The sequence below is a fragment of the Halichoerus grypus genome, chromosome 13 (genome assembly GCF_964656455.1).
Source record: "Halichoerus grypus chromosome 13, mHalGry1.hap1.1, whole genome shotgun sequence".
In the NCBI taxonomy this organism is placed as follows: domain Eukaryota; kingdom Metazoa; phylum Chordata; class Mammalia; order Carnivora; family Phocidae; genus Halichoerus; species Halichoerus grypus.
Window position 1 is genome coordinate 29,749,523 of NC_135724.1, and position 23,758 is coordinate 29,773,280.

Genomic DNA, 23,758 nt, shown 5'->3' on the forward strand with positions numbered 1-23,758 from the left:
ACAACAGAAGTTGTCAGTGGTCGGGTTTCTTGAGGGGCTCAAAAGGCCAAATATAACAAATTCAAACAACAGATAGGAACAGTGTTTGAGGCTGATCAAAAGGTGACTATCTTGGGGCTATGGTTATCACTAGAAAATAAAAAAGTAAATATAACTTTTTATATAAATTCAAAAAGATCCCCATGAGGGATATATCTGTGGGGATGCCAGAAGAAATATTAGAGTTAACATGGACTATATATATATCTATATATGTAATATATATATTAAATATATATATATATATATATATATATATATATATATATATATATCTTCCATAGTTTTGTGCTTGACAAAAAGATTCAAAGTTGAGGCCAGCATTCTTGGCGTAAGAAATATCCCCACCCAAAAAAAGTTGATAACTTTGGTAGTGAGTCCACAGGTGGTAAGAAAGTTGATCAGTAAAGAAAGGAGAATAGGGAGTGAGACTCTAGCAGACAACAAAGGAGGAAGAGACATAAAATTGAACACCCCCCACATCACCCCTCCTAAAAAAAAAATACCATAAGGGATTACTATAAAAAGAAAAGAAATAGGTGAATCTGAATTTGGTCAATCACTAAATGCTTGGTCTAAGTGAGAAAAATAAGTTATCTCTTCTAATAAGGAAACGTGAAGTAAAAAACTTTGCAACTGGGTAAGAATGAGGAATTTTCTAAAAGCTTTTCTTTTTTTTTAATGTAATGGTTTGAAGGGGAAGAATCAAAATAGGTGAGGATTAGGGAGGGAGGGAAAGAAGGAGGAAGGATAAAGAGAAAATAATCCATGCAAAATAAAACTATCTTTTGAAAGAATATAGTCAGTCAGATACAAAGAGGAAGAACAATGTGAGAATAAAATAGGAGAGAAACAGCTCTAAGAAGAAGGCAGGAGAGGAATTAAAGGAAATGCCACCAGCAGTCTGTGAGGTCAGAGAGATGCTGCAAAAGCCCCACAGTGTGCCTGTGGATTACATTTGCTTGCTGGCTGGGTATTTTCCTGTTTCACCAGGAACTTGGGGGATGTGGGAATAGAGTGACTGGTTTTTAGTCATCTATTCCATGGAAATGGACTGTGGAGAGAGGAGATATAGGATAGGGCATCCTTCAGCAATATACTTATCCTGGAGGTGACATTATGTCTAGTGTTTTGACCTTCCCCATATACTGTTTGTACTGACTAATCATTGTCACCTTCCCAATAACCAGATTTTTGACATAATGAAATGTTGGCAGAAATTGTTGACATAACAAAATGCTGGGTTGCTCTCACCTTCACTGTGTATATTAAATAGTTGAGCAAAACTTTTTCAGTGTGATTAACACAGGAGTAACCAGCTCACCTCTGAGATGGTTAAGAATAAAAGAGGGTTAATAGTTCTGTTGTGCTGTTACTTTAGAGAGAATATAATTCATAGGACAATTCCAGGTCCAAAAAATGCCGTCTTTGTGGCTAAATGTTAGGAATCAGAGCGACGGAGTCACATCTTCCTCTTGGGCTTTGCCCCTGTGATTCATTTGGTGTTAACAGTATATAAATATTCAAGCACTGATTCTCAACATTAACCTCTTTTGAAAGTTAAAATGTTTGTTTTCAAATGAACTAATTTTTTTAAATAAAAAAGCCACTTTTTGTATTGCTGAATATCTGGATCAACAGAGCCCCAATTTATTTTTCTTCCCACAATTTCAATGGTTTATGTGAAAGAATTGTACAAACCTATTAAGGTGGGTTGTATGAAGGGATTTCAAGGAGATATCTGCTGTTCTGAAGAAACTAAAGAAGATGTATCAAGCTATCATCTGTTTCTAATTCTGAGTCATTCTGAGTCTGCCTTGAACATAAATGAGAAACTTAATTTACTGGAACCATAATTTTTAAATGAACAGAATCTTGGACATTGTCTATGCTTACTGTGAAATTAGTTTGTTTTTTTTTTTTTCCCCATATCCATATTTTACTAAGACATCCTTTGGTGAGTAGGAAATTTTGGAAGGATTTGCAACTTCACTGAAACAGGAATTCCCACAAGATTTAAAATGTATGGGCAAATAACTGTGCTGTGTTTGAGAAATCTCAAACCACCAATCAACAAGTTATTGAGCAAGTACTATGCATGGGCCCTGTGCTAGTTCCCATAGAGAGGAAGCAAGAAGGAAGTGAACATTCCTGTGGCAGGTATGGAAACATGGTTTTCATGCTAATCTCCAATCTTCACAATCTGAATAGCTGTGGCCAATTTGCAAATGGAAAAACTGAGTCCCAGGGTGACCACTTGTGCTTGGTCATGGAGGTAATAATAGATTTCTGTGACGTTTTACCTGACTCTTCTACATTCTATTTAACGCCCTAGAAGGAAGAGCAAAGAGTTCTACCACTTACTATCAAGAAGAAAATAGGGTGCCTGGGTGGCTCAGTCTGTTAAGCGTCTGACTCTTGGTTTTAGCTCAGGTCATGATCTCAGGGTCGTGAGATGGAACCCCATGCGTGGCTCTACGCTGAGCATAGAGCTTGCTTGGGATCCTCTCTCTCCCTCTCCCTCAGCTCCTCCCTAACCCCCACGCTCTCGCTCTCTCTAAAAAAAAAAAAAAAAAAAAAAACAAGAAAGGAAGAAAGAAAGAAAATAGGCCTGTTGGTAATGCATTCTCTACCTCTTGAATGTTATATCTAAAAGAAATTTCTACCATCTAGACTAATATTCTCATTTATGTATCTATACCTTTTTTATCTTTAAATACAAGTACACAAACATATTTATATTATTTATAAATAAAACATTTTTATCACATTTATATTTATATAATTTAAAGTTATACCTAATATTATCCAAGAGTGTTATAAATACTGAGAAAACAGGATAAACAAGAAAGAGTCCCTACCCCATTTGAAAGATGGAGGAACCCGGGCCCGGGAAGTTGAAGGGACTTGCCAAATTCATGCCACAGTTGTGGCAGTGTCGCATCTGCAGCGCAACCCTCCTGAACCCCTTGAGTCTGTGTTTACTCCATATCCAAGTATTTACACAGGGTATTGTAAATAAAAATTGGATCAATTACCCAATGAATTTGGTGTGAATTACGCACATTCAAGCCTCCATCTCTTTGTTCCATTGCCTACCCTCCCCTCCCCTCCCTCAAAACAAAGAAAAATAATAAAATCTCACAGCTGTGGTTTAAGAATTTAATGGAGTCTAAACAGTCCTTGTAGCTGTTTTAAACATGAACATTTCGCTGTCTCTGTAGTTTGAAACATAAGGGCTTTTGCTCCATGACAGAGCATGACTAGTGTCTGCTTTCTTCCCCTGCATTCCCGTCTGGTTCTTCCAGCTCAGACTCAAATTATTCAGCAGATCTTATCCAATAATAATAAGATCTTACTTTCCAAGATAGATTTTTCCTACTCTGTTTTATGACCTGAATTGAGGATAAAATAATTTGAGGCGAGCAGGTAGGTCATCTATTCCCTGTGTTCAGACGAGGCATCCGAGGCACAGAAGTATTGATTTTTGTCCAAGAGGATACAGAAGGAAGTAAGAAACAGGAAAGTGACTCACGTTTTCTAACTTGAAATTGTTTTCCATCAGATTTCATGAGAAAAGTAGATAACGTATTCGAATATCAGATGAGATTGACATGGACTTCTCCACTCCTAGGACACATTTTGAAATTACCTTGATGAAATTTTGTCAGGGGTAAAATATATTTGAAATAGTTGAGAGAGGGTGGTGTTCCTCACTGCTATTCCAGCCACGACCCCAGCCCTCTGGGACCTTACCCTCTCATGGTGGGAAGTATATTGTATACTACAAACTGTTAAGTTTACAGTGGGCCTCTGTCTAAGAACTGTGGAGGCTCAGGGTAAGCAATGGCTAAATCTACATGTAAAATCTAAGAAGGAATCTCAGCAGAGGTGACACTTGAATTGTGTATTAAGGGATGAACAGGATTTCTCGAAGTTGAGAAGGAAAAGTACAGAGAAAGTGGGGGGTAGAGAGGAAGAGAATTTAACAGGAACAGGGCATGCAAAGATAAAAAGCCATGTGAGGGCTATCACAATAATGGAGGGATCTTGATAACTTGGTATCTTTGGGGCATTTGGAAAAATCTCCCCTGAGTCATGCTTTCAAACTATCTCAGAAAACTGTGAAAACTAAGACCAAACAAAGCAACTAAGCTGAAAGCATAAAAAGTTTTAGGGGACTCAGAATTCATTAGAATGCATCCGTTGTGAATTTTTTTATTAAGAGGCAACTCATTTGTAAAATAGGCAATCCTACTCTGCCCCACACTCTCCTGCAATTGGTCTCTTTTATACATTGAGTTTTGTGAAGCAGGATTTTATAAAATGAAAGCAATAACAATATTTTCTGAGGTAAACAGGAAGCAGCACAAAACCAATTCCTTCAACCACAATGAACTGGTATAAGCAGGTAGAAAATCGAGCCTTTTTCTGATGAATTAAATCAAGGCAAACAATCAAGTGCATCATCCCTGTCCCTAAGGCTCTGTGTTTAACCTCATTAGCAGAACTTTGGATCTGACAAAGCTGAATAATTGCCACATCATGACCATGTGTTATTTGAACCCTCTGAACTGCAAAGGCAAAAGAAAAAATAAACAGGGAAAAATGAAAAGACTTCAAGACTCGCCGGCTCTCTGCTCTCACTCTTAATTGTCAAAACCCTGATCATACTGCACATCATCACTCACCACAATCCTGTCAGCAAGAATTGGCCAAGAGGTCCAAGTAAGTTTCAGTAGAAAAGTAAATTGGGAGCCACTGGCTCAAATAACGATTGAAAGTATAATTCGGGTAAAAGATGTTGACGAACAATATTTCCATGATTATAAGCACTCTATAGATTTTAAACTGATAAAAAAAAAAAAGACTTAGTACCATCCTATGTCTTTATCAGAAAAAGGGCCTGGAGATGAATGAACTTGTATTGATCCCTGACTACCCCTATGCTGCTGGGTGCCTTACACCTACACATTCACTTTGGAGCCTCGGTGGCCAATGATCTATTGCATTCACCTGACCCCATTTACTCCTCATCTCGGTCTTGTGAGGTAGACATTAGTGTCTGCACTTCATACATGATAAAACTGGGCCCACAGAAAAAAGTAATGTGCCCAGAGACACAGAGATACAAAATGATGAGCCCGAGGCCCCCACACATCTTTCAGTTCAGTGCTCACCCTATTTTCATTTTCCCATGCTGAGAGTTTTCATTGTATTTCTTGAGGAGATGGTACAATGAACCTGAGTTCTGACTTCAGCTGAATCTTCATAGATATATTTCAGACATCAGACAAAATCATAGACACCAAAGTACATGGCAAATTTTAATTTTATATAGAAACTACAGAGAGTGTTAACCCTGATGAGGTGTAGCCAGGGGAGGATGGGATGTTCTGACCCAACAAGGTTTAGGCACCAAGGACATCTTGCGTTCTGGTTCATTCCGAGACCCCTGGGGGCCTCATCCACATAGGGAAGTGATGACAAGCCCCTCAGCTTGACAAAATCAAGTAACACAGTAATAAGAAATCATTAAAAACTGGAATTATGTTAATGAAGAAAGTAAATGGGGTGCTGGATATATCAGGTGGATTTTTGAAATCTCTTGGGTGCTGATCTGTTTTAGGGAGAATATTTTCTCTGTATGTGTATATTACAGAGTAATTGAAAGAAACTCCAGGTCACAAATGGGAAATAACCTTCTCTCTCTTTTATTTAATAAGAATGGAGGGTGTGTGTGTGTATGTCTGTGTGTGTCTGTGTGTATCTTGCATGTGTGTGGTCTGTGTGCCTAGACCTATGAAAGGCCCAGAACTATTACCAAGAATGACAACCCCCACCCTGTCTAGCAGTGTGAAAGGGATGTGAGAACAGAGAACTGTTGTGCAATGGGGTAGGTGCGAAGGGAGAGATGTACACATGGTATTTTGAAAACAATGTGCACTGTGGCTCAAGAAGTGAGAGGAACCTCCTATAGGTGGCTTAGCTGCTCAGCTACAGCCCTGGAACCAGAAGCCTCCTGACTTCCTGGATGATGGGTTTTCCCATTGAACCATGCTGCCTCTTATAAACCAGCATAAAATCTGCTTCTCCTACTTGGAAGCTAGGCTGCTAAGGGTGATTATTTTGTGTGTGTGTGTGTGTGTGTGTGTGTCTTTGCAATGTGGTGGTGTCATGAGTGTATGTTCTCTGATGGAGGGCCATCCTTTGCATTGCTTACAAGCATGCCTGAAACTCTCTGATCCCTGAATTTGGCTGTTATCTACAAGGCCCAGCAATGTTTTCAACTCAACCCCTTGGGTTTTGCTCATAAATGGCAGCTCTCTGAGGACCATCCCCGAGCAGTGCCATCTGCTCTTCTGGTTCATCAGTGGGCACCAGCTAAGGGTCACTACTGACAATTGTGCTAGGTAATCCATCCTGCCCTTTCTGTCTGCTCTGCCAACAGCATCACATCAGCATTGGAATAGGACCTGTTCTGGTCTCCACACTCGCAGGTGCTTGAGCATCCCGCCACTGCCGAGTGTATCAGAGAGATAGCAGTATGTGCCAGATTCTCCCTGGAGTGTGCGTGAAGCAATGAGTGGGCTGGAGGACGTTGGAGGAAGCTAAGGATGTTGTATTGGGAAGGGAATCGGAGGATGCACAAGGTTGAGAATCCCAGGGAAAAAAACCTTGACTTGAACTAGAACAAGATTGTAGAGAAAATTGGTGGTCTCACAATGAGACACCAGACAAGGATTTTTAAGTGGTTTGATAAGATATGAGGTAAGGGAAGGTCTTTGTTCAGAAGATGGCTTGTGCAGGGAAGGCATTGCTTGGGTGTTTGGGTAGTTACTTACTGAAGGGAGAAGGAAACCTTAGAGAGTTGATCACTCCATACTTTCTCTTCACACGTTTTAAAATGAGAAACATGTCAGTGTGGCCTGTGCTGAAGCCGGTGGACACGCACCAGGAGGGATGATTCTCGTTCTGCCCAAACTTTGTCTCTGTCTTTCAGTTTCTTACCCCAATGAAAATAATGTGAATTTTTGAGTCTTTAATGTGCCTGATTCTGTTCTAAGTGCTTTCTATACATTATTTCATGGGAGAGATGAAATATTTCATTATTTCAGTGTCCTCTAAGACACTGCAGTGTAGCTGGGGTGATTTTCTTTAGATTACAGAGGAGAGAAGCGAGGCTTGGGGAGGCTGAGTAACTCGTGCAGAAACCCAGAACCTGTGGTTGCCCTGCGGGAGTCAGCCTCCGCCACATCCTGTGCTCTGAACCGTCGTACGCTAGACCGCTCACGTCCCGTGTTCTCCACCTGCCCTGGATCTGTAAGATGACGCCTCAGCATAGAAATTATGAGAACAATGTGAACCGAAGGCTTGGGCATGCAGGAACCCAGACTTATGTTTTCTCATCTGTAAATAAAAATAACACCAATACTGACTGCAACGACTCATACTTGAGTATGTATGTATAACAAAACCTCGCACATGATAAGTGCCAGATAATGCATGTAACGTAAATGGATAATTTGTCTTTAACAAGTTGTCCTTAATAGCATTTGAGCTTACAGGGGCCACTCAAACTCTGAGTCTCTATTTTCCCCATCCAAAAAATTTTAAAAAATGACCTTATTTAAAATTACCTCAGAGGGCTGTTACATAGATATTAGAAAATATTAAATACTGTGAATTATAATGCCCAAGATATTCCATCCTCATTAAATCCCTTGCTTGCTGTCCTCCTTCCCTTCCCCCTCTCCCACATCTCCACGTAAGGGAGTTCACCTTAGCAGGGTAGGGGAGAGTAATGGCAGATCTTTAAATGGGTTATAGGAAAATGTGATTTGGGTTGAATATTGTAAATGTGTCATTGTCTCTCCACTTGCTCTCTGCCTACTCTTGCTCTCTGTATCCTTATATTGATTAGTTGCAGCTTTAGTATCTTGAGTAGCAATTTCACTGACAATAATAATGGCGCTTTGCTAGTTACCCTAGTAAGCAATCCCTGTATTCATCCTAATTGACCCATCACAGGCACACACACCCCCCGCACTGCCTCAGAGAGAAAGGATTTGAGGATTTGAGGACCATAGCCTGGCCTGCTAGACTGGCGCAAAGGGTCTGCTTGTAGGGGCTACGGTTTATAACAGAGCAGACCTGTGCTTGAATTTGGACTGAAATTTGTTTCGTTAATACATGTGTTGTTTTAATACATTTTGAATAATGAGATATTCCCTTTGTTCTCCACAGTAGCAGCTTTGCTACATTGAAATGGAGAGCCCTCTTTAATGGTTGTAGGAACAGCTAATAATAAGCTACACATATAGATTTTTGTTAAATGGAAGAAATCAGACTCTTTATTTAGAAGCACAAGGGGTGCGCCTGTTATTTGAAATTGAATTGTACTTTAACTAATTGGTCTTCTCCCATCATCTTTTAACCCATGTGGACAGCCCACTGCTTTCTGTTCCCCATTTCACCATCAGGGCAATTGTCCATTTTGCTTTTCTCTTCTCCTGCTCAAACGTCTTCAGTGGCTTGCCCATTGCCAACAGGCTGACATCCAAAGTCCACAGGACTCCTGATGTGTGAGACCATGTGGGCCTGTCCATCAACTAATCATCAAGGAGGCATCCCCAAGGCTTGTCACATAGGGAGCGGTGTTGTGTTGGATGGCATAGAGGAATCAATCCAGACAGGGCAGAAATTTGGGAACAGAGATAAATGTCAGAAGTCAGGAGGAATCAATGAGGGGTTGAAGTAGAAAATCAGGAATACCTTGTTAATGGAGTCCAATGAAGTACAAGCACGAAGATCCAGAACCAAGGTTACAAAAGCCAAGATGATGCAGAACTGTTATTTTATGTTGGTCCTGGTATGAGAAGATTTGTTGCCCTGAATCTCTCATTTCTCTCTTGGTCTCTCTGTCTCTGTGTCTCTGTCTCTCTCTCCCCCTCTATCAGTGTGAGCTATGCCCTGATCTAAAAAGACCCATACCTACCAGAATGATCTGTCTTCTAGACAAATTATTCTACTTCTACCTCTCAAATTCTTGAGGCTTCTTCCTTATAGTATTCATATAATTATTCCAACATAAGCTCTCTCTTCCTTTCTCTCAATTTCTCCAGTTTTATCTTTACTTCCAGATTCTGCAGAAGTATTGTCTGCTCCTTCATATCTTCCCAGTCTCCTCCAGTCTAACATTTGTCCCCTCACACTTAAAATTCTTTCTGACTCTTCATTTCATCACTGCTCACAACTATACAGGTTCTTCTAGTGTCTGGTTTGTGGTCTTAAAATGTTATTTAAATCTTGCCTTTTTATGTAACTTGCAGTCTTTTTATACTTGATCTCCCCATCTTGAATGCAAATTCCTGCAGGATAGGAAATAGATTTTATATGGTCTTTTCTCTCCCGTGAAGCCTATGGTAGTAAATTCTCAAAAATATTTATAAATTCAATTTCCTTCTTTCATCTTTGAAAAAGGACAGGGAGTAAGACACCACACTTATATAGTGAAATAAAACTAAGCAGTATTCTAAAATTCTGTGATGTGAAGAACCCTGGATATAGAGAAAGAAACTGGAACCAATAGAAGCATAGTAGGTATGTGAACAGAGGGGAGACTGTGGCTTGGGAGGAAGCTAGGCTCAGGCCAGCATGAATACTCTTTGGTGACAATGGATTTGAAGATGAATAAGCCCACTCTATGTTTAGGATGCTCAGTAACACAAAGAGGTCAAAGTAAGGTTGTGGGCCAAAATTTGGCAGATAGGCAAGAATAACCATGATGCATGTGCCATGTTGCCAGAAGTGATGGTGTGCTAGGCAGATACTGTAGAATCAGGAAGAGTGCACGTTCCTTGAAAGCTACATGATGGGGACAGTTGGCAGCTGAACACAGATGGAACACTGAAAATAACTCAGGTTTTATTTACCAAACCATTTTCCACCTGATACCAAGAGGAAGGTAGGGTGGAAGTTTTCATTTTATGAAATGTTCTCAGGGGCACCTGGGTAGTTCAGTTGGTTAAGCATCTGCCTTAGGCTCAGGTCATGATCCCAGGGTCCCTGGATGGAACCCCTCCTCAGGCTTCTCCCTCTGCACCTCCCCTTCCCCCTTCCCTTCCCCTTCTCCCTTCCCTTCCTCTCTTCTTCCCCTTTCCCCTCCCCTTCCCCTTCCTCTCCTCCTCCCCTTTCCCCTCCCCTTCCCCTTCCTCTCCCCTGCCGCTCCCCTTCCCCCTTCCTCCTCCCCTTCTCCCCTCCCCTTCCCTCTCTGCCTCCCCTGCTTGCGCTCTGGCTCTCCTGCAGTCTCTCTCTCTCAAATAAATAAATAAAAATCCTAAAAAAAAAAAAAGAAAAAGAAATATTCTTGGAAAACCTTAGTAAAGAGCCTGTAGAACTTTGTTTACTCCTGCATTTTTCAGTTCAAAATGCTTATTAACATCTTAGTGAAAAAAATTTTTCTTGATTAACACAGAAAAACTGAGTTAGATTGTGATTATAACTGAATTCTAAAGCAACCACAAGTTTCCACATGTTTTTCCTGTGAGGGTGAAAATCATCCCAGGTCATGATTTAATTTTGACAACCTCTACTCTAAAATGAAGGGAAAGAGGAACCCTAAAGAATAGCAGACAATCACAGGACCAGATTATAATCAAGGTATCACACTTCCTTTCTGGTTTTAGGAAGCTCTAAAATCAAGAAGGCAAGATCCATTTCATAGGTAAAATCATTGCTGCTATTAAAAGAAAAAATGAAAAATTTCTGTGCTAGTATTAAGAGTCTACCCCCCTTTTTCTCCCCGTTGTTTACCTCCTTACTTCTTTCTACATGTTTGGTTATAATGAAAGAGCTTAAGCAATCTAATATCAGCTTTCATAATTTCTTTAGACCCACGCCACAAACACCTTTAATATTTTTCTGCCCTTCAAAAATGTATCTCCCACTTACTTCATTCATCACACAAAAGCAAATGGAAAACATTTTTACATAGAATACTCTGCTGTGACAAGCACACAAGTTATCTGCCTCTCTGAGCTTATTTGCATTTTCCTTGAGTATAATTCTGAGACAGCCCAGCATGTTTGAAACAGTGTGGACTTTGGAGATGAATAGACTTGCTCTGAAATTCAGTTCTGCTACTTATAGGGTGAGTGACTTCGCTGATTTTTCTTTTTCTTCTTCCTGATCTCTCCATGTTGGAGGATCCAGGGTTTATTCCTTGAATCTCTTACCTCATCTTTAATTTCTTAGATTATTTTATCCAGTCCTATGGCTGTCTTTATATATCTTTGTATCTTTAGATGAAATTAAATTAATTTTATATGTAGATTAAAACCAAAGGAGACATCACTAAAATGACTAAAATTAGAGACTAACAATACCAAATGGAGACAAGGATGTAATATATAGTATATATATAGTATATATTATATATACTATATATATAATTTATATATATAGTATAAATTATATATACCATATATATAATTTATATATATAGTATAAATTATATATTATAGTATAAATTAAATTATATATTATAGTATAAATTGACATAACCACCATGGAAAATGAGTTGGCACTATGTATTAAGTTGAAGAAATGTTTAAGTTGACCATATGATCTAGCAATTCTATTTCTAGCTATATATACCCAACAGAAACTCACACATGTGTGGACCAAGAGGCATGACCAGAGTGTTCACAGTAGCATTATTCCTAATGTCCCCAAATTAAAAGTCTAAATCCCCAAAATGCTCATCTGTATAAGAGTGAAAAAATCAATTGTGTTAGAATAGATTTAACATTACATATATAAGGTTTACATATATACACATATCACAAAAGAAGGAACACCCATAAAATTTGGATACTAGTCGCCTGTTGAGGGAGGGAGGAGGCGGTTATCAAGAAGGGCATGGGGGACTCTGCAGTTCAGGAAATGCTCTTGTTTCCAGGTGGGTGGTGGTAGCGTGAGTGTTCACTTTGTGATCAGTCATAGAATCGTAAAATTTTCTTTTGTGCACCTTCTTAAAGTATACTAAATTTCACAAAAGAAAAGATTTATGATGGTTTAAAACATTATATCTCCATTCCAGACTTCTATCCTGAACTCCAGTCATGTATTCAACTCTCTCCTTGACATCTCCACTTAAATAGCTAATAGTAATTTCAAACTAAATAGGTCCAAAACTAAACCACTGATCTTCTTCTCAAACTTGTTTCATTTACAACTTCCCTCATATCGGTTGATGCCACCTCCATCTTTCCAGTTGCTCAGGCCCCAAATCTTAGGCTGCCATTGCTCCCCGCCTTCTCTCATACTTCCACATCCAAATCATAAACCCTTCTGACTTTATCTTTTACATGTATCCAGAAGTCTCCTTTTCTCAAAACTCAGCTGTTACCACCTTGGTCCCAGGGACCATCTACAATCTGTCACCACCCTGGTCCCAGGTACCAATCTATAATCTTCAGGATTGCCCTAACTCTTCTTCATGCTTCTTCATTATCCCCTGTCATTTATCCTCAACACAGCAGCTACAGTGGTCCTTTTCTTCACATTCCATATATAAGTGAGATCATATAGTATTTGTCTTTTTCTCTGTGACTTATTTCACTTAGCTTAATACCCTTAATAAGGTCCATCCATATTGTCTCAAATGGCGGGATTTCTTTCCTTATGGCTGAATAATTTTCTGTTGTGTGTGTGCATATTTATACACACACACACACACACCAGTTTTTCTTTATCCATTCATCCATTGATGGACACTTAGGTTGTTTCCACATCTTGGCTGTTGTATTGTTGCAACACACCTGAAAGTGATTTCATTGAGATTCATCGATTTTCTTTGAAAGTGATTTAATCTCAAAGATAAATACCCAAAGGTGAGACAGCTGGATCATCTGGTAGTTCTGTTTTTAATTTTTTGAGGAACCTCCACACTGTTTTCCATAGTGGCTTCACCAATTTACATTTCTACCAACAGTGTGCAAGGGATGCCTTTTCTCAGAGTGGTCCTTTTAAACTAGAATTCAGATTTTATTTTTCCTGTGCTTAAAACACTGCCACGGGCCATGTTTCACTCACAGTGGCCCATGTCACTTCTCTGATCTGCCTACCATCTCTCTTGCTTTCTGCCATAGCAACACCAGCTTCCTTGCTGTTCCTAAAATATGCCAGACATATACACTCTCCCCTTAGGCCTCTTTCTAGCTTTTTCCTCTTCCTAGAATAATTTTCCCCAGATATCTCCTCGACTTGCTCTATTCCTTTCAAGAATTGATCTATTGTTTTTGTCTCAACGAGCTTATCCTGACTAGCTTATTTTGTTGAAAATCTCACCTACGTATAACACCTCCTTATAATATCCTTTTCTTGGGTCCATTTTTTTCTTCATATAGCACCTATTATTTTCTAACTCAATTATTTATTATGTTATTGGTTATTGTTAGCTTTCCCTAACCAGGATGTCTTTGTTCTCTCAAGTTCCCCATGCATAAACGAAATAAAATTACCTAAACTTGAGAGGACTCCATTTATCTCTAAAGCATGGATAATAATGTCACCCTTACCGGGGGATTGTAAGATTCAAGGTAGTAGCAATGGAGATGAGAAGTAATAAGATTCTGGGTAGTTTTTGAAAGAAATGTCAAAAGGAAAGGAAAGAATTGATGGGAAAAGGTGGTTGGCCCAAGCAATTAGAAGGGTGGGTTTTGCCATTGAGTGAAATAAGATTATTATATATAAAGTTCTTGGCACTAAAAACCCAGAAGCTTATTCTCTCTCTCCTTTTTTAAAAAGTTTTATTTAAAATCTCTAAGTAAACTCTACACCCAACATGGGGCTCGAACTCACTACCCTGAGATGGAGTTGCATGCCCTTCTGACTGAGCCAGCCTGGTGCCCTTCTCTTAATCTTATGTAGCAAAAGAAAGTATACATAGCTCTTGACATTGTAAAGAGACACAACATAGACCCATTTATAATCACTAGATGCTTATATTCCAGTTGGGTTGGAGACCTTTTCAAACAGAACTTATATTGTAGGTCTGATACAAAGATTAAATCCAAATAAAGCAGTGGTCATCCTTAGAGTAGGTGTTTGATAAATGTGTGAAATTCTTCTTTATATTAATAAAATGGCTCATAGTTGAGGTAAGAAAGAGAAACATTAATAGGTATAAGGTAAATATGCAAATTTACATTTACACATTCTAGTGGAAACAGAGTAAATAAAAACATATTTATAGATTATAGTAATCTTGGAGATCTTCCTCTATTGAGGTTTTTGAACCAAACTATTCATGCATTTAATATACGGCTTAGATGTATTGAGCTCTTACTTTCCAGCCATTGTTCTGGGGACTGAGAAACACAGTTTCCACCCCTCCCTTCACAAAAGCTAGCATAATGGTAAAGAGAGACTGGGAAAATTACCATCACCAAAGCTTTAAAGCTGATATTGGTGTTCACTTTTCTGCTTATCTTTTCCACACAAATGTGCGTTAGGTCAGTGAGACAGAACCAAAATAGAAAATCAGAAATCTCCGTCCTCAGCTGTCCTTTCTGGATCCTTTCTTGTCACAGTCTTTCCCAATAGCATGGAGGTTTCTCCCAGGGGCGGCCCGGATGTCACCTTCTTCTTTCTTCCTATTTCACCTTCTCTCTTTCATCCCAAACACCCATGCAACTGTTCAGTCATCCAAGGCTGGGTTTGTTTTGTACAGTGCTGAAGAGCACATTTCTGAAATCCTGCTACCAACATTCGTACGCTGGGTCATTCACTTAGTAGTGCTGCGATCTTGGGCACATTGCTTGGTGGGTCTGTATCTCACTTTCCTTCACTGTCAAATAGGAAGGATGATACACTGGTCTTGCAAGGAATTAATGCATGCACTTCCAATGAATTAATGAGAATGAAGTGCTTAGAGCAGTACCTGGCACTTCTACGTAAGTGCTAGCTGCTTTGTGATCGCTGTCACTCTTCTCACCGTTATTATTATGTCTTTCCAAGAAACTATTCCATCTAATTCAGGCTGAGGACTGGGTTTCTATTTTTTGTCCAGTGCTGAGATGACTTCCCTCCTTATTCCCAGAAAAGCATTTCTCATTTACTTCCCTACCTGCAACAACTGCTATTTGAGGTTTAAGGTAAACATGTTTGTGTAACCCTGAGCAAATGGGCTAGAGTGATGGGGAGCCAGGGCCAGATTTTCTAACCAGTTTCTAGGGAAGCAGGTGGCTGCTGAATCCCAAGCCTCCAGTACTTTTCAGAAAGCAAGAGACGTATTTCTACCCTTTTTGAAAACTCTCTGTTTGACCGTAAAGAGTCGCTGCCTGGAATCATCCCGAACACTCAAAGAAGAACTTTCTAATACTTTTTCCAACACTGCAAGCTTTTGTCTACCGTTTTAAGTAAAAAACCCCATGTACAATGAGATTTTAGAATCAAATGAATTCAAAGGAGAAGTAGAGAAGCAAGGGTAGCTTCAATAGTCTGTTCAGTTTGGGCTTATCATGGAAGGTCACAGCTCATACGTGTCTCTGGGTTGCTCTCCATCACTCCCGGCATGTGCAATTATTTTTAATTTTCACATTTTATAGCTAGCACTTGAGCTACACCAGCTAATCCCTATCTAACTAATAAGGTCCTCTGCTTCCACCTTTATTGATTAATTATCTGTTGGAGTTTTTAATATCCATTTGTGTTTAATTTGCTGATATTAAAAATGCCTCATTCCTGAAAGTGATGAATGGTCTTCCAAAGGATAGGACTCTGGTTTTGATTTATGTAATATTGAGTTCACTGGAATCTAGCTGGAAATCCGCCATGGGAGATCATTGTAATAAAGAGCCCAATAAGGGACACTCTTTAGGTCTTTGAGAGCTTGCCTACTGCCAGTGGATAAACTGTTTTGCTTTGGTTTGGTTTTTTACCCAGATTTCTATGTAGATCCTTTAGCACCAACTTCCGGAAGATGTCCCCAGTGGGACCTGTCTCCTAAACAAATTTTATGCATCCCTACTTAACTTTTGCAAAATAGTCATCCTCAGTGACCACCCAGGTTCAATGACCTTCTAGAATTTTCTCTGCCTATTTAAAATCCATTTGTTCTTGAAGAACCAGGAGGTGAACATCCAAACCTACTGTAATTTATAAATTTGTAATTTGTCTTCCTCTCAATATTCCTAACTTTACTAGAATAGCTATACTGTTCATTTAACACTTAACATATTCAGATTTTTATGTTTAACTTTCTCTGTGTATGTCCTATCCATTCACTATACTACAAATTCCTTAAGTTAAAGTCTAGTTTAATATTTTAACTATGCCAATAGTTCTTGAAATGTGATCCCCTGGTCCTTAGTGGCTGCAGTATCTGAGTACTTGTGAGAAATGCAAATTCCCTCCCGTCCCAGGTCTACAGAATTAGAAGGAAGCTCTGAGGTTGGGACCCAGCGATTTGTACTTTAACAAGCTGTTTTGGTAATACTGTTATAAACTCAAGTGTGAACATCAAACTTGTCCTGAAATTGGCTGCACATAAGAGTCACCTGGGAGAGTTTTTAAAATGCATACCATTCCCAGCGATTTGGATTTTACTTGGTCTCGGGTGCAGCCTGGACATTGGGATGTTTTCAAAGCCCCCCACATGGTTAAATTGTGCAATATTTGGGAATCAGTACTCTGTATCACACTTCTTTTTTTTTTCCTATATCTTCTTGATTGTCTTGGTAGGTCATGTGTTTCTAAGAATGTATCCATTTTTTCTAGGTTATCTAATTGGTTGGCATCTAATTGTTCATAGTAGTCTCTTAGGATTCTATACATTTCTGTAATATCAGTTGTAATGTTACCACAAGGCTTTCTTTCTCTCCCAGAATGGCCAAGGTTAAGCATGTACTAGACACTCATATATTTGTTAGTTAAAATAGTTAAAATTACCCATTTTAACTAACTTTTTTTTTTTTTAAAGATTTTATTTATTTATTCATGAGAGACACAGAGAGAGAGAGAGGCAGAGGGAGAAGCAGGCTCCCAAGGAGCAGGGAGCCCGATGTGGGACTCGATCCCAGGACCCTGGGATCATGACCTGAGCCGAAGGCAGACGCTTAACCATCTGAGCCACCCAGGCGCCCCCATTTTAACTAACTTAATAAAGATATTAAATACCTTTAATGACCAAACTAACATGATTTTCAAACCATTTTAGATATGATTGTAGTCTGACAAAAGAGAGAGTCAAAGGGAGGAGTATATCTTTAGCAGTCATCAAAACATAATACATATATAACATGTTCTCATGGTAGCACATATCTTTGAATGGAACAAAAATGAGTACACATTATTGTTACTTGAACAGGAATTTGGCATGTTATGAAATAATCTTTACAATCCTATGATATGATGAGCATGCTTTGCTTTTCTTAAAAATGTGGATTCATTTTTAGGTTTAGGAGCACTGTCCCCCTTCTAAATCTCAAGGGATAGTGTTTAATAACCTGACAAAGGTAAACATGATCCGTGGCTCAGTTTTATGAATTACTAATATATGGACCATGAAAATTCAAATAGGCCAAATTTTATAGTTCTCTTCAATTCTTCTGTGTCTGTTTGGGGAGGGCTGATCCAGACAGTCTTAATTAGAAAATGTTCTTTCCTGGACCTCCCGACAGACCGTAGGTACATACTTGTTGACACATAGGTGTTTATATTCATTCCTTTGTTTTCTTCCTCCCATATTTTTCTCCAATGTGAAATGTTCTCCCTGCTCTGCTTATTCTAGTTTTCGAACACGTAGCCTATAAGAGACTTTTCTTGATTATTGATACCTCTGCAAAGTTTTGATTATTGTAAATATAGATGTTGTTGTGTATAAATATTCACTGTGTCTTAGTAAATCAGAATCTCTCAACTGAGAGTCAAGGGAACAAACATCTCCTAATTTTAAATTCCTTACCTTTGACATTAGAGGGAAAGAAGCAGAGTAAATAATATCCAAATTCTGTATACCTTTTTTTCAGAAATAATAATGTTAACCATCTTGTCCAATTAAACTGTCTTGGCAATTGAGTTAAATACTTAGAATCTGCATCTTTGAAATATTACTCAATCAGCCAGTGCATGAAGTTATACTGCAGATAAATGCATAAATAGATATTAGAGATATAATTTCCCTTATGCCATTTTGGTTTAGATAATGTGATTACATTAAATTTTAAATGAAGTTTGTCTTTTTACATATGAGCTGGTGGTTTGAATACATTTTCTCCTAAGTAGTAAGCTTTAAATTTATTTGTGTATCTGTCTATGTTTTCATACTGGATCTACCACCTCAGTTTTTCTAATTGATGGGAACAACAACTTGTTAATTTATGTCTGTTATTTGGAGTTATTTTTAATCCATTTCTTGAAGCTATCTCTCCATATGCCATTCCAAAGATCTATATTAATTAATTAATTGTGAAGCTTTTATACCAACAGTACGGGCGTTTCTCAACACAGTTTCCCCAAACATATTTCCATGTGAAACTTGCTGTCATTTCCTGTGTCATCAAACCCCTGTTGTCCTGAGTGTCTTCTTCAGTCCTTTGAATGACATTCAATTCAACCCTAAGTAATTAAAAATTCATAGTGCTACCAAGAACCAGTTAAAGAGGAAATATATTATACATTATATGACCACTGATACATACACAGTAGAGAATGACTAGAAAGCAAGAGGGAGATAAATATAAAGCCAATCTATATGCAGACATTTCATATCCAGCTCCAACCAAATTTCTGTAAATACTCCATCTCTGTAATCCCAGTGCTATGATAGTCAATGCCTTGAAAATATATAATCTCTCAATTTCCCTCCAGCTTCCCTTAATCTTCCATGCTCTCTATCAGAGCCATGAGGCATAGGAGCCTGAGGCAAAAATGAAAAAAAAAACACTAATAATGATTTTGGTGGGTTTTTTGCATTAATTTTAAAGTTTAAAACATTGCATTAAAAAAGTTTTTTGATTATTGAATTTTTTGCCTCTCCCCCTAAATTTTGTGCTTGCCTCACCCTATTCCCATCTTGGCTTTTAATTTTGCCCCACATATACATTATTGCCTATGTAGCCCAAAACTTGATTGCTCCTCTTGCATAAAGTCTTTCGATATACTGTAAAAATGAAGATTGTGTGAAAGTAAAATTTAGTTTTCCAAGAGACAGTGTCAGTAGTGACGTGAGCGGCAACTAGATCCCACAGTCTGCATGGCCTTCATCGGTTCCCATAAATGGCCCTGCCTCGAATTTCTCTCCTTAACCAAAGTGCTAGAAGTAAATCATGCAGAAACCAAGTTTTCTTTCCTTTTTCACTGAGCTAACACAGAACTGACTTCTTTGGAAATTTCAGTTCTGAGGAAGGCATTGTCTTCTCCATGCTGACAGGTTCCATCACCCGTACGATACTCATTCCTTATGCCCTCGTCATGTATTTAAATGTGTCTGCTCCTGAGAAACACATCTCCCCCCAGTTCTCAGTTACTAGAAACAGAGAGGGGGAATCAACAGAAGAGCAGGGTCTATAACACTAAATTGGTGGTGGTAACAAACAGTTTAAAAAAACACCTTTCTCTGAGATATAACCAAAGTAAGGGTGTTTTATTGCTACAGAAAATCGGGGAAGCACATTTTCATCTTCTCAGTGAAAACCAGTTGTTCGGCTTTGCCATTGTTAGTAGACTGTGAAATACAGCAAACTCTGATGGACTCAGGAAGATAAGCATTTTTCCTTGATTGACAGTGATGCAATTTAATAAGGAATACCACAGTAACCTTCACTCCTTTGGGGCTCACTTCTCTCATTTAAAAAATGAAAGCACTGAATTAGTTTAACTCAAGATGCTTTCCAGCACTTAAAAAAATTCCCCCACCTGCTCCCATGATGCTTAAGAAGTTTCTCTGTTCCACTCAAGCTAATAAAATAAGTGTTAGTAGGATTACACTGTAATTTCATTCTTTGTTAAAATTATGATAGCCATTGTGTAGAAATTGTGTAGAAATAACCCTGCTTCCGTATAAAAATGCACCATGTCTTTGTCAAAGCTTCCATTAGCTAATGTTTGGTGATGAAAATCACATCATTTAAATTGTCTCTTTCACTAACAGAAAGACTGAAACTTCCCCTCGCCATTCCAGACTGGGCCAACACAAAGGCAAAATAAGAGACCTATATCATAAGACCTAAGTTCCAGCCAAAATTCCTTGCTTTAATAATCCTATATTGTTTGCAATTATATAATGCCATCTTGCCTCCCTATCAGTTCTTGGGCATTTGCTGGATAATAAGCTGTTTTGAGCACAAAATGTTTCTTGCCTGCTGAGCTTCTATCCTTACCAGTCAGTATGGAGCTTATATATGAAATCATTATCCTCTCAGTTTGCAATCACGTTGGTCTCTCATCTAAAAAGTTGTCTAAACTGCTCCCAGAAGCCCAGAGTTAATCTTGAGATGATATTTAAGTTATAGAAACTCAAATATATACTCCACATTCAATGAGATGCCATTTTCATGTGGTGAGATAACAAGCATTTAATTTTAATTAAATAGATTTCAGAGAATAAAAGCACTTTTAATATAAAGTATCTCAAGGCATCTCATTCAAATATCATAATAGTGTGAGCTGGTCAGGCAGGTATGATTTCTTCATTTTAAGCATGAAGAAATAGGTCTTGGGTTGTGGTTCTTGAAAATAGATGGGACCTTGAGTCTTCTAAATCCAAGAGCCTTAATCTGGGGATTAAGGACTTAGATCTCTATGGAGTTCTTGCTAAAAAAAAGTGTATATTCCTAACTGCATGTGCATCTTCAGACCAAAGACACTGTTTCTGTGCCCTCTAACAATTTTACAAAGGTGGTGGATATCCTGCTAGCTTGGAAAGCAGGCATTTAGAAAAAAATATTGTGTTTGCATGCGATGTCATAGATAGAAGAGGGCCGTGACCTGTTCTAACTGTAACTATCACTAAAATTATCTGTGAGGTAATGCATATGGAGTGACAAAGGAATCAGGGTATCAATGTTTGGAATTATTTCAATGCTTGGAATTGTTTCATTTAGATACATATGGCTAGTGCTTAGCTAGATGTAGCTAAGATCCAAAGAAGAATGGACTCAGATGTTTTTAAAATAATGCTGAAGAAGGAAAGGTTAAATAAAACAGATGATATCTCCTCTCAGTTATCACAGGTAGGGATGGAACCACGAGCATTAAGAATCCTAAATAACAGATTATCCAAAGGTCATCTTTGTCTTTGGAGCATATAATGTAATTTCTTTTGTAGCACATCTTCTTCCTGCTGTGTAACTGAACAGCCAATTTTGTTTTTATTTCTGGAGAATGATCAGTTTAAGGTGAAGGACTCAGGGGCACGTGTGGCTCCCCAGCAATTGGGCTCACAGCCCCAGCCACAGGAGAGGGTCCAAATGAAGATAATCATGAACTATTGCATATAGCCACATTTACAGAAGCAAGGGACTTTTCAGCGGGGCCATGGGAAAGGTTGCATTATTCAGCATTTTATTTCCTTAACATGTTTCATACCCTCATTTGTTATATCACCAAAGCAAACGCCCAGTATAAGTGCCAAGACAGATGTTCAAACTTCGAACAAGTTTGGTCATGGCGAGAACAAAATAAAAGCATAAAAACAAAGCATGCCTCTGTCTCAAGATTTGTATGAATAGTCTGGTCTTCCCTATGAGTTAGTATAAAAACATTCTGAGGGCAACAATTATATTGTTTTGTCTTGTAGTACAGCACAAAGGCCAGTGCCTTGAACAGAGTAAACATTCAATGTATATATGTTAAAAGAAAGAATGAACAAAACATAATTCTCTTTATTTACTTTTAAATTTAGGAGAGGGGAGCCTTGGTGGTACAGTCGGTTAAGTGTCCAACTCTTGATTTTTGGCTCAGGTCTTGATCTAAGTGTTGTGAGACTGAGCCCAGCATGGGACTCCATGCTCAGCACAGAGTCTGCTTAGAGTTTCTTTCTCCCTCTGCCCCTCCCACCCTCTCTAGCTCTCTAAAGTAATTAAGCAAATCTTTAATTAATTAATTAAGTTGAAAAAATTGGGAATTTGATTAAAAAAAAAAAACAACTACTTGTAGAAGTATAGCTTGAGGGGCACCTGGGTGGCTCAGTCCTTAAGCGTCTGCTTTCGACTCAGGTCATGATCCCAGCATCCTGGGATTGAGCCCCGCATCGGGCTCCCTGCTCCGCGGGAAGCCTGCTTCTCCCTCTCCCACGCCCCCTGCTTGTGTTCCCTCTCTCGCTGTGTCTCTCTCTGTCAAATAAATAAATAAGACCTAAAAAAAAAAAAAAGAAATATAGCTTGACTTTCAATTAACTTTATTTTCAATGAACCTTGATTCTATAGTTTCCCCCAATAATTGATGACAAAACCTTTAGTTGTAAAGGTCTTTTTCCCCACAAATAACACTTTCACATAAACCTTAGACTGCCTCTGTCAGTGACAAATATTATGTGAAGAATATTGAGCATAGATATGTTGCAGTCGAGTTTCTCTTTGTTGGTTATTATGGATTCAGGTAATTCAATGTGGCTGTTTGATAGTGATCCAAGGAAAGTAGCATGAGAACTATGAAAATAACCATAATATATATATATATATTACCAAATGTGCTGTGTTCATCAAAGTTCACTTCAAATTCAAGAAAGTATTTGTGGACAAATTTCATGAATAATTCATTTTGAATTTAGCTATTAGCATTTATGATAGACTAATTTGCTACAACTTAGTATATTTCCTACTATCCTGTTTCTATTCTTGCCCTGAATTACAACAGTTGTTTTGTTTTGTTTTGTTTTTTATGATGAGAGCAATTTATGTAAGAGAGGTATCATAAGAGTCTACCTCCTATGTTCTCACAATATAGGGACTAGGCAACTTTTCATGCTGTTTCATTTTTCTGATTAACTCCTCTTACTGTACTGCCTACAAATAAAACACCATTTCTTAGAAATACTTCAACACTGTAGAATTGTAATTGGGCATCATTGTTTCATACATCATCATTTAAAAAAATATTAGGTAGCTCAAAACATCTCCAGAAAGACTGCTTCAAATAATAAATCATTAATAATCCTTTAATAACATTTGGATGTCTACAAAGTTTTTGTTCTGTTTTTGCAGTCCCTCTAAGAGCCAGTAAAAAGTTGGTATAGAGAGTAATGTGCCTATTTCAAAGATGACAAAACAGAGATACTGTTTTGCTCAAGACTATGCAGGTATTACGTGGCTGAGATTGAACTAGATCCCATCCCTTCTGATTGTTGGTTATTAGCTTTGTAACTGTTCCTAGATGAGTAACAAAATTTGAGTATGTAAAATTGAAATGCAATGTAATTATTAAGACACAAGAGACTAACATGTGTGTTTAACTTGAGGCAACTTTGACTTCTGGATGTTTCTCCGATATCATTTTCACTTGGTGTGTTTCCGAAAAGAGATTGTGATATCTCTACATGTCACTGAAATAGCACATGGTTGTTCAAGAGGTGGGGTGCCTCTCCTTCCTCTCTCCACATCTATTTGCTTCTCTACTCCAGCCCTTCTGTGTCTACTTGAACAGTGGTATTTGGACTGGTGAGCAGCAGAATGGCAGCGGGCCCCCAGCACTACCCCACTGAGAACCACTGAAG

General features: G+C 38.4%; 1 protein-coding gene across 3 annotated transcripts in view; it reads left to right on the plus strand.

Moving 5' to 3' along the window:
• The window catches only part of RIT2 (Ras like without CAAX 2), a 474,354-nt gene that overhangs the window by 97,816 nt on the left and 352,780 nt on the right, over positions 1-23,758 (plus strand). The gene's annotated exons all lie outside the window — the stretch shown is intronic.